Below are 14375 nucleotides of genomic sequence, written 5' to 3'. Positions count from 1 at the left end.
CTAAAAATAAATAAATATAAAACAATCAATTCAGCTGATTTGCAATCAAGATTCCGTGGACGAAAAACTACCTGCTCCTGCCCCAAGCCAACGTTTTTTTTTCTGTATCGAATCACAAAAATAAACATGAATAAGTACTTGCATTCCTGTAGCGATATTTGTATTTTTTTTGCTGTTGTTGTTGCGTCTAGTTTTGGCCCTGATTTAACTTTGAGGAAGAAAAACGATTGGCGGCTGAAAAGCTTAACCTGAAACCTAATTGCGCGCAATGATAGATAAAAACTTCAATATTTTTCTTTCTGCCCACTTCAATCGCCTACATTTCATCTGCGAAATAAGTTTTGTCCAGAATCTTCCCGAGAGAAAGAGATTCACCAGCCCTTTCCCAAGCAATGCTAAGCACCTCGCACTCAATCATACGCGCCAACATTCTTGTCAGAGTCAAAGGAAATCGCTCGTTTCTCACGAGTTTGGTATCTATGACGCACAATCGGTAATAGTCTACTCGAAACCACTCGATGGCTTAAAGCCGATATTTTTTTTCCTTGACGAAAGCAGCTATTTAAAAAACAAAACCAGTAAACAAGAGTGAGTTAGCAGAAACCCACAGATACGTATATAACCTTTATATATCAATATCAATACACTGGTAAAAATAATTGCGAATGGAGCTCAAGCTGATATTATCTGCAGTTCAATAAAGACGGTGATCCAAAGCATTGCGGTCAGAGGCACAGCATGTGAATGAAAAGCCGAAAAGGGGAGAGTAATTTGCAATTTTTCATTTGATCATGATTTGAGAATCTCTCAGTTTTGTGGTTTTGATTACTTTCAAATGCTGTCTTGTGTCCTGTAGTGTGATATTAAGCCTCGGCAATACCGCTTCATAGCATCACATGACACTTGGGTCAAGTCATGAAATCTCTAAAGCAATCATACAATTAGCATTGTGTATTTCAAGGCATTGTCACGAACCGAGGAAAGGCAATTCCATGCTTTCAAGGACAATTTGGTGAACTGTTTACGATAATGTGAGCACTGAATAAGAAGACACTGCAAGAAAGTTCTAGGTCAATTGTGCCTAGACGGGTGGAAGCCACTTCACAGTATTTGTGCTGGGTGGCGAAGTGGTGCAGAAAAGCGTTTAGAAGTTGTTTTGATCACAACACCTCAAGGACAATACTTGAAAAAACCTTTTAGTGGTTGACTATTTGGCTTAGTTCCACACGCATGCTCATTATTCTTTCTCTGTCGGTTAGATTCAAATCTTGAGTGGCGTACTGTTTGATCTAAGATTAGAGGCTTTGTCCCAAATTGAACTACTTCCTTGCGTGTGGTGCAGATAGGAAATGTCATTTTTGTTTTCAATTTAGAAATGCCTTGTTATTATAAGTAAAAAGGATATTATGATAATGATAAAATAGACTTCAGTTATCATAGCGATTTGTTTCTTTCATACACAGTGTAATTCAGTTCTACCTGTGCAGTGACATCAGGCGAGCTATGTACCAAATTATTACCAATCGCCTCAACTCAAAACAAGGTCGAATATTAAAAAGTAATTCTATAAACTATTGCTAAAACGAACAGTACAAGAATTAGGATCACACTAAAGGATGAGGTCATTGCTTTGTAGCTGGTTACTGACAAATAGACACAAACTCCCAATCGAAACAGTTTAGAGGGTTATACATTTTTCTCAACGTAAAATTAATTGTCCGTTTGTCACAATTAAAGTTATATTTTCAAGAAGTGTTGAGACCTGAAGAATGAAATTGTTGGATTAAATTTCTAAGAAAAGAAATCAACTTTGACCACGATTACTTGCTCTGGAGTAGTTGTTTATGACTTTAATTAAAAACCACAATTCAGCTGATGATTATGATAAAGTTATTGAAAGACGTTTATTCTTTTTTTTTTTTTTTTGAACTTCAAAAACTTTGAGTCGGGCAAGTATGGATGACATAGTAAATGTTGCTACGGAAATGAAATCTATTGAACATTACTTTCCTGTGATACTATTTATTGTACTGTGCAAGACGATCCAAAATCTTGAGCCGGTAACTCGGTCGATGAAATTCGACAATTTGTCCATTCAGTATTGAACATTGTATGAGACGTTTCTAGCATTTGAATCTGTAGATGAAATCCTAAAATGTGTAGTAAGAAGTTTTCTTTCACCTGCTGCTGTTTTGTGGATAATTGGGAACGGAAGCTTAAATTTTTATTTTTAGTCATTTTTGATTTGGGCGCTCTTGACCGAGTGCAATTCCTGAAATTGTTCTAAAAACCGAAACTGTACATTTGTAAATTCTGTTAAGACGATAAGAATCTTTAATAAAGCTTTTCGGTAAACCATAAGTGTAACTTTAATGAGAGAAAGGCAAAATTTCCAGATAACATCACAGTAAATACTTTAGCTTGATTAAATGTCAAAAGTAAGTTATTAAAAAAGTTGTTAATAAATTACTTCAGCAAAATAAATAACATCGAAGTAAAATTGGTTACAGACCAAAAGAAAGAGTATCATTCAGAGTGCGACAAAGATTTTCACTTTAAAGGGTATCTTCTTTTGCAGAAATTATAAGGCAATAGACGTTTTGCTCACCAATGCTTGGTCGTAACAGTTCTCGATTTGGATCCTGTCAATTAGACATGTGTACCACACCAACAACACACGTGTTCAGTTCACTCGTCTTAAATCTTTATTTTACCGCTTCTTTATGTTACTTATAAGTTGAGTTAAGATCCGTCTTGTAAGAATAAAGTCTAGAACCGTGTGCAGGATTTCATAGATAAGACAAAACTACAAAAACCAAATCTATTCTAAGTTGCTTATCTCTTATCTGGCGCCAATAGCGGCAATTTCAAAAGCTCGGTACTTTTAAAAAGTAAAACCTCTTTATAACCAGACATGTTTAATTGCCAATCAGACAAATGAAACAACAACGATTACAGAAGCTTTGATTGAAAAACTGAACGAGTTTAATCAGATAAAAAGTAATTGAAAACTTACCGTGAGGAGCTACAAAGTAGCTGAATTGAAAACGTTATCGAAGCTACTTATCTAACGCAGATTTAGCCCTTGTGGTCTAATTATGACAATTATCTGTAAGGAGAAAGGGACTTTGATAATTACGATATTTAAGACTCGTTTCTTTTGACCGACTGAATAATAACCATTTTGCACCATGAAAACTCATCTTAAGCCGAGGATAAACGTGATTAAACTGTAAAGAAAAGAATAAACTAGAGAAACTTCCATATCTGCGGATGTGCTGGGGAAAATCGCTAAGCTGCAATACGCAATAAGGAATTTATTTTAGAATGCATCGTTTACATCAGGCATTAGGAAAGCCAAGATAGAAAAACCAAAACAACAACAATGAAAAAAAGAAATAAAAAACAAGAAATAACTCCATAAACATGAACCTAGAATGCGCTCAAGCGAGTAGCTAACTTGATACCACAGATAGAAATTCACTTTACAGAAACTAAACACTTTGACAGTTACCAATTTAACACAGGAAAGTATAGGTGAACAGCTTTCAGTTGAAAGGACACTTGGGAGGTCGACCCTAGAGTTAAAAGTTAGAAGCAGTTTTCTCGAGAAAATCCCTTCAGTTATTTTTCTTGATGACTCTACAGTAAACTCCCAAATCAGCTCAGAGGTGGGGAGGGGGGAGGAACCAAAAGCTAGATTTTATTCGTCTCCTCCAATGGGCAGGAGAGTCTAGAAATAAGCCTCTGATGGGGAGACGGTAATTTTTCAACCACAGTTCATGGATGATAATGATTATAATAAACAAATAAAAGAAAGATGGGCTCTGCAAGTTGAATTGCTAAGAAATATAGCTCCGTTAATTTTACTATATGTTATGCAATCTGACGAGTGGGGCTTGTTGGATGACAAGAAACGGAGAACTAGAATGCACTTAACCGTTTTGAGTTACACTAACTTTAGTCTAAAATTGATAATTTTATTTAAAGTAAACGTAAACGATTTGAGAATTGGTAGTTTCAGTTCTTCGACTAGTTTAGATTGCAATCCGAAGATTCTGCCAATGTCTTGAGTCTAAGAGTTTGTCTTCAAAGGAAAAAAAAAAGGGCGTTGGTTATAGCATCAATATTTTCGGCAATCACATGACTGCTCGCGAGTTTCCCTGAATACACTATATCGCTGATTCTGCTTTCAGTACACTATTAATAATAATAATAATAATAATAATAATAATAATAATAATAATAATAATAATAATAATAATGATAATAATAATAATAATAATAATAATAATAATAATAATAATAATAATAATTGGGGATAGCAGTGGCTGTAAGCACAGAGTTACTACAGAAAGGACCATTGCTTGGAACAGCGAGGACTCTGTGGAAAGTTCTTGAGGCCAAAGGCTACAATCTGTTTCTTGCCCTCAATTGAGTATTGGCCAGTGCAAATCAAAGCGGAGAATTAATTAAATAATAGTAGTAATAATTTCTTTTGCCTATTTTCTTTAAAATATTCAACTATGCATTGCATGATTAAATGATTTTAAAAAGTATTATGGAAGTCATATCTGGCAAAAACTCTAAGGAAAAATACATAAATGTACATGAATTACACAATAAAAGATAAAGAGAATTAAAAATATTACCATAGAATGTCATCAATACGTACAACACATCGATAAAGTCATACTAAAAGAATGTTTTCCTTTTCAATTTAAAGTCTCGTAAGTAAAGTGAGATCGTTCCATAGTTTTGAAGCCCATTGCGAAAATAATCTATCTCCATGGGAATTTTTGGCTGAGCTTGCTATGTTGATGAAGAGAATGCCTTCAGCATGCTAAATACAGATAAGAGCCCCCTTAAGTACTTCTCTCCAAACAACTTTCCTAAGTATGGACGTATAACACCCCCGTTATTCAAATATACGTCAATGGCTTTAAAAAGGAGAAAGTAATTAGGACATTATCAGGTAGAGGGGGATTATTTTTGTAGGGCACTGTGCCCCGGGTTTCCAAGTTAAATTCTCTTTGCGTTTTAGGCCTCAACAAAATCTAACTGCTAAGCTTACTGCTAAGTCTACGGATGGCCAACAAACAGTGAAAATAAATCGTGCACAATAAATTCCAAGGAGTTGTGCATTGTCAGTTAGCTGAGTGTTTAGTTTTCTTTGAACACGTAGACAGCTTTATGTTAAAGATCAAGTTAAGATGATCGCTGACTTGTTCACCGCGTGTGACCCTATACAAGAAGCGCTTTTCCAACGAATCTTTATCAAATATAGTAAAGGAAAACACAAGTAGCGTTAGAGGGCCAGAGTACTAGGAGCAATGAACAAAATTTAAGTTACTTATTGGCTTTAATGTGAATAGTCACAAGCTGCACTTACACAGCACCATATTTTCTATTTATCAATGACAGCCGAGGTGGCCTCTCTTATAAGCCTGGTGGTTTCTTGAGGTCTCCTCGCCATTATTGTAAATTGAATGATTTCTTCTTTTTTTTTAGTAAGGCAAATAAATGATGATGATGATGATGATGATTTTAAAATGTTATCGAGCGAGACTTAAAAGTTAAACTGAATCACCATCTCAATGCATAACAAACAACACCACAGGAAAGTGCTGCTCAGCAACTCTTATATGAGTCATCACACTTTTGGCTTTCACTGATCCTCAGACTCTAAATTTAGAACCAACTTGTACAGCTTTATGAACGATAGTATCACGGCAAAGAAGTGCTCTGTAGCTTTCATTCGAATGCTTATTCTGTAAAGGGTTGGGAAAGGGATTCAACTCGATCTCATAGCTGAGAACTGGCCAAACGTTTTATCTGTCAGCTGAGAAATGCCACATTTTTGACAGGGTTGCTACGGTCAGGGAATTTTGCATCAAGTAAGAGAAATTCTAAATTCTACCTTAAAGTCAGTGAAAAGTTAGGGAATTTTATATTTGTCCAGCCACAAGGTTCACAAAAGAGTTTCTTTGTTGGCAAAGGTGATGCCGTTTTAAAACAATATTCTTGAAGGAATTGATTTCTGCGGTTTGTCGCCGCCGAAGGATTTGTCGTGGATGTTCCGTGAAAATTGGTTTGTGGTCAGGCAAAAGTCAGTGAATTGGTTTTTAACCTGATGAATGGCAACCCTGTTTAACTGATTGCTGTGAACAGAAGCCCATAAAATTCACTGATAGCCGAGAAATGGCTTAAATTTAAACTGATAGCCGAGAACTGAATGGCCGAAAATACATAAACCCCAATCCAAATTCTTATTTTAGGATTTTACCATAGATTCAGAAGTCAGGAATATTTCTATAGCATCGTTACCAACGCCATAGAAAATACTGGAGGAAGTCAAACCCTTAATCTAGTTGATTCTATTCACAGGCTCACAGCATAAAGGTCATACATTACTGATGAACGATGCCATGGACATTTGCTTTAGTTCAGTACTTCCGTAAACATAAACTTCCACGAGGAAGTGAATGAAATTATAACCCAAAGATAGTTTACTTCTGCTCGAACATTGAAGTCAATAAAACCGCGCCATTGCCATGTGAAAGTTTTCAATGGTACACTAAATATGGCAAGGAAGATGAAGATTTTACAACTGAAATTATAATATTACGTCTCTGACAGTATTGCTATGTTAATATCCAAATCAATTTCACAAAAGTTAAATCTTATTTAATGTTAAGCCGAATAAGTTCAAGAAGTACTGAACTACTGGAATAATTAATTTTCTTTGAAACACTGGCTTAAAGTATTGTAAAATGTAGTTGAATCGTGTTCACCTGGACGATGTGAGGCCAGCAGTTGTTTCAGTTTGATATTTAAATCATTGTCAGCATTACCCGTGGTGGATAGCACCCGAGAGAAACTTAGATTCTTACACCCTTGCACTACCATTGTCGAATCTTAGGAAATGTAACATATAGTTCTAACTTCTTAATATGTGGGTGATATTCTTATAAGTGTGTTCATTTAAGCTATTGAGCATCTCTGTAGAATAGTCGCTCCCGGGTGAAATCTTTTGGTGTGATAATTGTGTCAAGTAAGCGCTATTGAGCTCTACTTTTACGTAGCACTGTTTATTTATTACTATTTGACAAGAAAATTAAAGGTTTTTCAGATTAAATATCTGGTACTCTTAAGAGGTGCAAGGGTAAAACGAACGCAATATAGACTTTTGATTACAGTATAATAAAAGCAAGGGGCAATCTCTGTAAAAGAGGTCGCTACGTTCACATAGACCCATATATGTCTACTGACGACCTATACGAACGATCAAGTGAAAAAGTAACAAGAGGCACGGTTAAAGGTGACAGAAGAAATAAACATTGATTATAAAGCTTTTTGTGGCTTGAGACTGAAATAGTTTAGGTGCTTTTATAGTGTTGTTAGCTATGTCAGGACTTCCAGGATGTTCAGTTTGATCCACAACTCGTAACTTGTTATATATTTCACCGGAAAGAGGTAACAAGGAGGGCAATTAAACGAAGGCGTAACAGGATGCGAATACTGGTACACGTTTCTGTTCCGTACCACTTTCTATGATAATCTCACCTGTTGTTGTTGAGAATGAAAAAGATACAAGACCTCTCTGAAAGCTGTTGGTGCTGTAGCGTCAAATCTAAATGACTGCAACTAAACTGTCATAAAATCAGTTTAAAAGTAGTAACCTATCAAGCGCGACATAAACATTTCGTGAGAGAGTAGAAGTGCTCTTACGTTAGTTACGTAGTAAAACTTTGACAACGGTGGGAAGGCAGTATCCGGCGTAGACGAAAACACTTCAATACAGAGTGACGTGTGAAGTGAAGCAAACACTAGCCGAGAGGACAGAACAATGCCCTAAAATAAGTGAAAGCGAAAACATTTTAGGATCGCGTGCAAAGCCAATCACCTGTGTCATTCAGTTATGGGTGTCTAAGCACTCCCTGGTAAATACGGAGCCATATTTACATTTACTCAACACTTTACAAAGGCAATACCCCTTTGTAAATGTTCCAGCTGACGCAAACGTCCCTTTGTCATCGATAAAACGGTGTATAAGGTGTGAACACATTCATTGTTTACATAACGTTGCCATATCTATTTCGTGACTTTCCGATTAGCCATTAGTTTCATCTGAATACACTGGTTAAAGACCAGGTGGAGGTAATTGCTTCCCGAAATAGACAGTTTTAATGTCCGTAAAATTGACGAGACCAAATTACCATTTGGAGGCTAATGAGGCCTATGAAGAGGCATGGCCAGCGCTTTGACAATGGGCAAGCATCACGCGATAACGCGAGAATGTTCCGTACAATTCAAGTTTTTCTTTGTTCAGATCCGCCTCTGGGAAAACCAAATGAAGGAATAACTCCCCCGACAAAGGATGTTTAACAACAAATGACAATGATGAATTGACCTAAGAATGTATCCACGCGTCTCTATGCTTTTTATACAAGCATACTGAATCTTATGGTAATTTTCCTTTTTCACCGTAAACAGGTCGATGACAAAACAAAAGTTCCAAAAAAAGCCTGCAATTGTAGTTTCTAGCTAAGAGCTTCCAATTAGGGGCGTTTACATTCTAGCTGGTAAAGATAGCGTTAAAATATCTGCGCAGTAGTATGTGGTGTAATTAAACCAGCAACCATGTGTTTTATTGGAGAAGTTTAAGGTAACTGATGAACCAAGCATTTCCATTCAACTATGGCCCTTTGCAGCAGATTGAGTCAGGATGACCTTCGAAGTTATGTTACCGCGAGAGTCTTTCACTCATACTGCAGTTTGTATTTCATGTGTTCATTTTCACAGCTACTTTCAATGTCAGCAATTGTAATCTTAGGCCGAGTGTCACTTCTCCATGTGAACTCGCAGTGGATAAGAGACTATTGCCATCGTCAGGCTTTTACTCGTACTTATCTTGAATAATATAACATAAATAAAACATTGCACACAAGCTTGCTGTTAGAATGTCAACATCTTAGATTTTACGTATAGTACTCTGTCATAGAAAGTCTGACAGTGGGACTTCTTTGTGCAACGCTTATCTCTCCGGCAAGACCAAAAGGGCCTCATACCAGTCATATGCACACTCAAAAGTTAGCACTACCATGTATAGCATTAGAAACAACACCATAAGAAGGGCCTGCTTAATTTAGCTGTGATTATAAGGGTAGCAGGCCAAGGGTTCGCCCACAGAGTCAAAAGAGAGATCCTTCTTGTACGGGTTAGTAGACCCTGATTAGCACGAGAAATTTTTATGAACTGACAAATTTTATAGGAAAGCTTACACAAGGTTTCACTTTAGTAATTCAGAAGTTGGAACCGCCTCATGAAGCACAAAACACAGCAGAATTTTATCTATGTATTTAAAAATTGGATGTAACATGTTCAGAATACTGTCACAATAACAATACAGCAAGGTGTGATCCTCAACCGACCACTCTCGTCTGAACGATTATCGACTGCCTTGTTACAGTTAACTTGGACCGCATCAGAAGTAACGTATATTCATCGACAACCTTCACATAAACGGATTAACTAAATTAACCAATACCCCTACTCCAAAAGGAAGAAGTGAACTCCATAAAACACCCCTCTGGATAATCTAGTATTCACCGTTACCCCACTTTGGGACGAGACAAGAGAGGATAGTCCTTCTTCAGTGTTTTATGTTTTTTTTTTTAATCGTCTGTTTTCGTCTGGAGTTCTGGGACTAGCTACGTTAGAGAGGATTAAAAATAAAATAAAACTTCCAACAATAACAACTGCAAGAAATAGGAGAATTACTTCGAATTTGTATTTGATACGAAATTACCTTGAATTCAATCATTAATTACAACGATTTTGACCTAGAAATAGAAAAACTTCGAACGGTTTGCAACGGATAAGCAATATGACATAATTAATACCAAAACATTAACTTTATGTTGTATTTACCGTTGTTATTGACGATAAAGGAGAACCAAATCCAACATTACAAAAATCATTATGATCTTAATTCACCTTATAATGACGCTTTTAGTTACTTATTAACAACTAAAACAGAACATCCTTAGGAAAGTGGTCAATTAACGAGATTGTGTGTGATTCCGTCTTTCGTATTTTGTCCAAAATAGCCAAAAACGATGCGTTTCTAAGAAATAAAGCCTTAATGATGTGACAAATCTATTCTACAATGTTTGTGTCGTGTTGTCATAATTTATGCTTTCACCGTCCCTACACTCTATGGGTGCAGGCAGGCACTTGGGCAAGAAGTTTCATTGCTCGTACTCCTTACTTCAACAAGAAAGCTTCGCATAATCTATACGATGTAAACACTAGCAATATATATTTTTCACTCAAACAAAAAATGTAAATGTATCGGAACATCCTGTTCTCTTGATAGGAAAGTTTGCTAAATCCGTTATGAAACACGATCACCAACGGGTCAAATTAATGAGAAACGCGGTTGTCGGTTTAATCGCGAAGCTTTCAGATAAGGATATACATCCATGGGCACCGTTTTTAACCAAAATAAGTGGCCGTAATATCTAAGTGATCGTTTCAACGGGGGCGTTTGTGAGGCGGGTTCAACTGCGCCACAAATTTGAATGCAATGAATAAATATCTCTTAATTGAGTAACAAGCGCCTGACTTTTTAACTTCATCGGGTTTTTACGAGAGCTTGTAACCAGGACATAGTAGTTTCTTTTGTCCATTGGGTAAAACAGGTACAAGTTCACCTTTAAATTTTTAAAGACGTGGTAATCTATGTAAAGAGAGGGAACTAGTTGAACGCTAGTCAGGGATCACTTATGAGTAGAAGTATTTCTCCTGCTAGCAAACCGGTGCTTAAGAATGCTTTTATGTTCCTCTTAGTTTCGAATGAAATCACCTGAATACAACTAACTAAAGCGCGGGCGCAGGGTTTAAAATTTGCTCATGTTCTAAATGCACTAAGAAACACGAAATGCGCCCAAACCCTAAAATGTCGCGCGCATCAACTTTGGTTTGGTCGGTGTTTTATAATAAGACAACAAAACCAGAAATTTCTATTGTAACGCCGATGTAACGTATTACTTTCATTCAAAATTACGAATGTTCTTAGCGTTGCATAAGTTACAAAGGTCGTCTGCTATAAGGCTGTCACGATGAAGGGTTGCTGGGGTTGAAAGCATGATATGAATCTCTTTGTACTAAAGTTTTATTATTTTGACTTCCTTTGCGGAAGCAAAAGGCATTAGTTAAAGTTTGGGTGATTTTTTTTTCGTGAATCCGCGAAGAAACGAGAAGGAGGAACCAAGTTTACTTCTGTTACTGCCTTGTAAAGTCACACGTCTATTGTGGCTATGTTTCATGATAAATAACTAAAAAAAACCCATTATTATTATTATTATTATTATTATTATTATTATTATTATTATTATTATTATTATTATTTAATTAGAACTTTTAACTTGTAAATAGCTTGGAATATGTTAATAAAGATGTTTTATTATTATTATTATTATTATTATTATTTTTCTTGGTAGCCTTCCATTTGATGTTGGTTTTTATTCCCTTTTTTTAAGATTTTTAACTTTTGTATATATGATTGATTTTTTTTAATAAGAATAGCATAGTAACTTTATCAGAAAAAAAATCGGCTTGAAAGTTGTCTCTTTTTTCATCGAAATGAATTGTAATACTTTTAACTTGTGAATAGCAATTTGCTTGAAATATGTTAATAAAGAGTTCTCATTGTTACATTTATTATTATTATTATTATTATTATTGTTATACAGTATAAAACGTACAACTGTGCATCCGCGCGAAACAGCCTCATAGGGCAGCCAGCGTAACGTTTGAGCTGATGAACAAAACGACTTATTTCCACAGTATATAACATACATAAGAAAATATCATATTCATAAAACTGAGAGTCAACGTAAAATAAAATATGTCGTCAATTAAATTTTAAAACTTTACAACTTAAAAACTTTAAAGGTTAACAATTAAAATCATCTTTAAATCTGTCTTATGTGAGGGGCACTCTCGGGTGCCTTTCCACAGAGTGTAGAGAAGTTCTTGTGATCTTGTATGGTTCTTGAGCGCTGTATACATTCTTGTTGGTATCAATTTATTGTTCATGCAGTTAAAAAAATCCAGCAATTGTATGGGGGGGGGGGGGGGGTGGGACACTCTGCTCAGTTCGTAAGCCACTTAAAACATTCCTTAGTACCAATCTCCTCGTCATCTCACCTAGAGGCTAATATTTTTCCCTGCAACTCCTGTCCCCTGATGGCTCACACAATTGCTCTTTTTCTAGTCTTCCCTTTATACCCTAGTCTGTTGAGGTTTTCAGTGTAGTCGCACCAGTAGTCTAATATACTGAAATTATTCGTGTGCAGGTTTTCGTGGTTAAACATTTTAGTCATGATGTAACAATTTGATGAGAACTGGTTGGAATTTTCCAGGAGGCTAGTGGATCATGCTGGAGTTGATTGACCCAAGTGATTTTAAGTGCCTTTCTATGTTCTTAAATTCCACATTTTTAAGCCACCATTTTTCTTTTTTCTCATTTTTCTATGTTTCGTTTTACGTTTGAGGGCTTCCCAACTCAAATAAAATTGAAACTGAGTTTATTGGTTTTACGGTCGGGAACAGCTACAACATAACGCTGAGTAAATTAGCCTGGATAAGTCGAGTGTTTCAACTACTATACAATACAGTGCAAACTTTAATGACACTCCCTGGAAAGGGCGTTTCAGTGACAATAATAATAAATTTACAAGATTATACGTCAAAACGATAGTAAATCCAAAAGTTACAATGATGCACTGATTTATATAAGAAGAGTAAAAATTAAGCTAAAGAATGATCGCTAAAAATAACAAGCTAAGACAGGCTAGAAAGGAAAGCGGCGAATAAGTTGGCTCGAGGTTTATGATTAAAAATAAGAACAGAGTCGCAGAGTTTAAAGGAATTGTCGAAACTGTTCCACAGGCTTACTATACGGTAATAGGATGTCCTTTGTCCAGATCTAGATTTAAATAGGGAGATTTGCAAAAATACTATTATTTTTCCCACAGAGCTTTTAGTTTTCTCCTTTGCCAGGTGTTGAGCGTTATTTGTAAGTTCACTGAGTTACCTTTTCATCAAAGTTCAGCTTGTCATCGCTTGCCTAGTTGTTCCCAGCCTCCCTAAAACTGAAAGGAGTATCCTCTCCCCACAACGGAGCCTATTTAAAGGCGTATACAGCTGTTTCGAGAAAGGTTGTCCAAAAAAAAAAAAAAAGCGTTAAAGCGTACGCGACAATGCGTACGCTTTTACACTTCTTTTGGACAACCTTTGTCAAAACAGCTGTATGTGAGAGCTTTAGTTACTATCTCCGTATACCATTCACTAATAAACTGTACGGCGGTCGCTTATTTAAGCTAAATTCTGCTCCAGATAATAGAATGAATGGAATGAACAGGAGACATTTTCCCACTCACTGCCTTTCTCAGCCTCATTGATGGATTTTGGGATTTTTTTCTTTTCTGTGGTAAATTTTGCGCGTCAACGCGCAATGGAGTGTAGTTTCTGTCGCTGGTTCGCTAGTCTGCATAGCAAGCGTTTCACTGGGGTTTTGTGCCTCCGCGCGTTCAAACAGAGAAAAAAAAGCACAAGAACCCACTGCTACTAATTCGCCGCTTGCATCTCTGGCTTCTCTTCCCGCCCCCTCCCCGAAACCTTTACCTTCGCTCCGCCAAAAGTTTGTCATCGATCGAACAATACCATCAGCTAGGCATGCTAGCATCTTTCTGAAATTTCAATTTAGGGAGGCATGAGTAGACTCATGCAAAAACTGGAATATTAATAGAAGAAGAACCTTTATTGATTTATACCGCTCAGGGTAGCCCCTTCAGATGCAAAAACTGAAAAAGCTGTCTGTTGTCAATGGGAGCCCTGAATAGCCGGGATAGTACCAAGGCTACTCGCCTCTACAGCACAGATTGAAATTTACCCAGGTGTGAACGGGATTTAATAGTGTGCTTTGAATGCTCTATGTATGAGCCTGTCATTGTGGACACCTAAACTACCGGCTTTATAGCGTTTCCAGTATTTCAGAGATCTCATATTCCACCACACACGTGACCTTGCATTTCTTTCTGACCAAACACTCGCCGGCCTGCACTCTCGATTTCAGTTGAATATACTGCAGACCAATCCCACTTGTATCTACGAAGGGAATTTCTTAGAACATAACACACATCACGGTGGTGACCAACTATTTTGGATTATTCCTACGCATGTTTTGAAGGTATGGAGCAAAGTTTCGTAAGTTATAACAGAGCATGTTCATCTCCTACACTTACATTCTAGCTGCTTATTATTATAGTTCTTGCCGAGGTGTTTTGGTTATTTAAAGTGATAGA

General features: G+C 36.6%; 1 long non-coding RNA gene across 2 annotated transcripts in view; it reads left to right on the top strand.

Moving 5' to 3' along the window:
• The window catches only part of LOC146481647 (uncharacterized), a 222333-nt gene that overhangs the window by 36047 nt on the left and 171911 nt on the right, over positions 1-14375 (top strand). The window lies entirely within an intron of this gene.

Source organism: Pavona decussata, unplaced genomic scaffold (assembly GCF_977016875.1).
Source record: "Pavona decussata unplaced genomic scaffold, jaPavDecu1.1 SCAFFOLD_48, whole genome shotgun sequence".
NCBI lineage: Eukaryota > Metazoa > Cnidaria > Anthozoa > Scleractinia > Agariciidae > Pavona > Pavona decussata.
The sequence above is the reverse complement of the archived record's forward strand: the minus strand, read 5'-3'. Positions and strand labels throughout refer to the sequence as shown.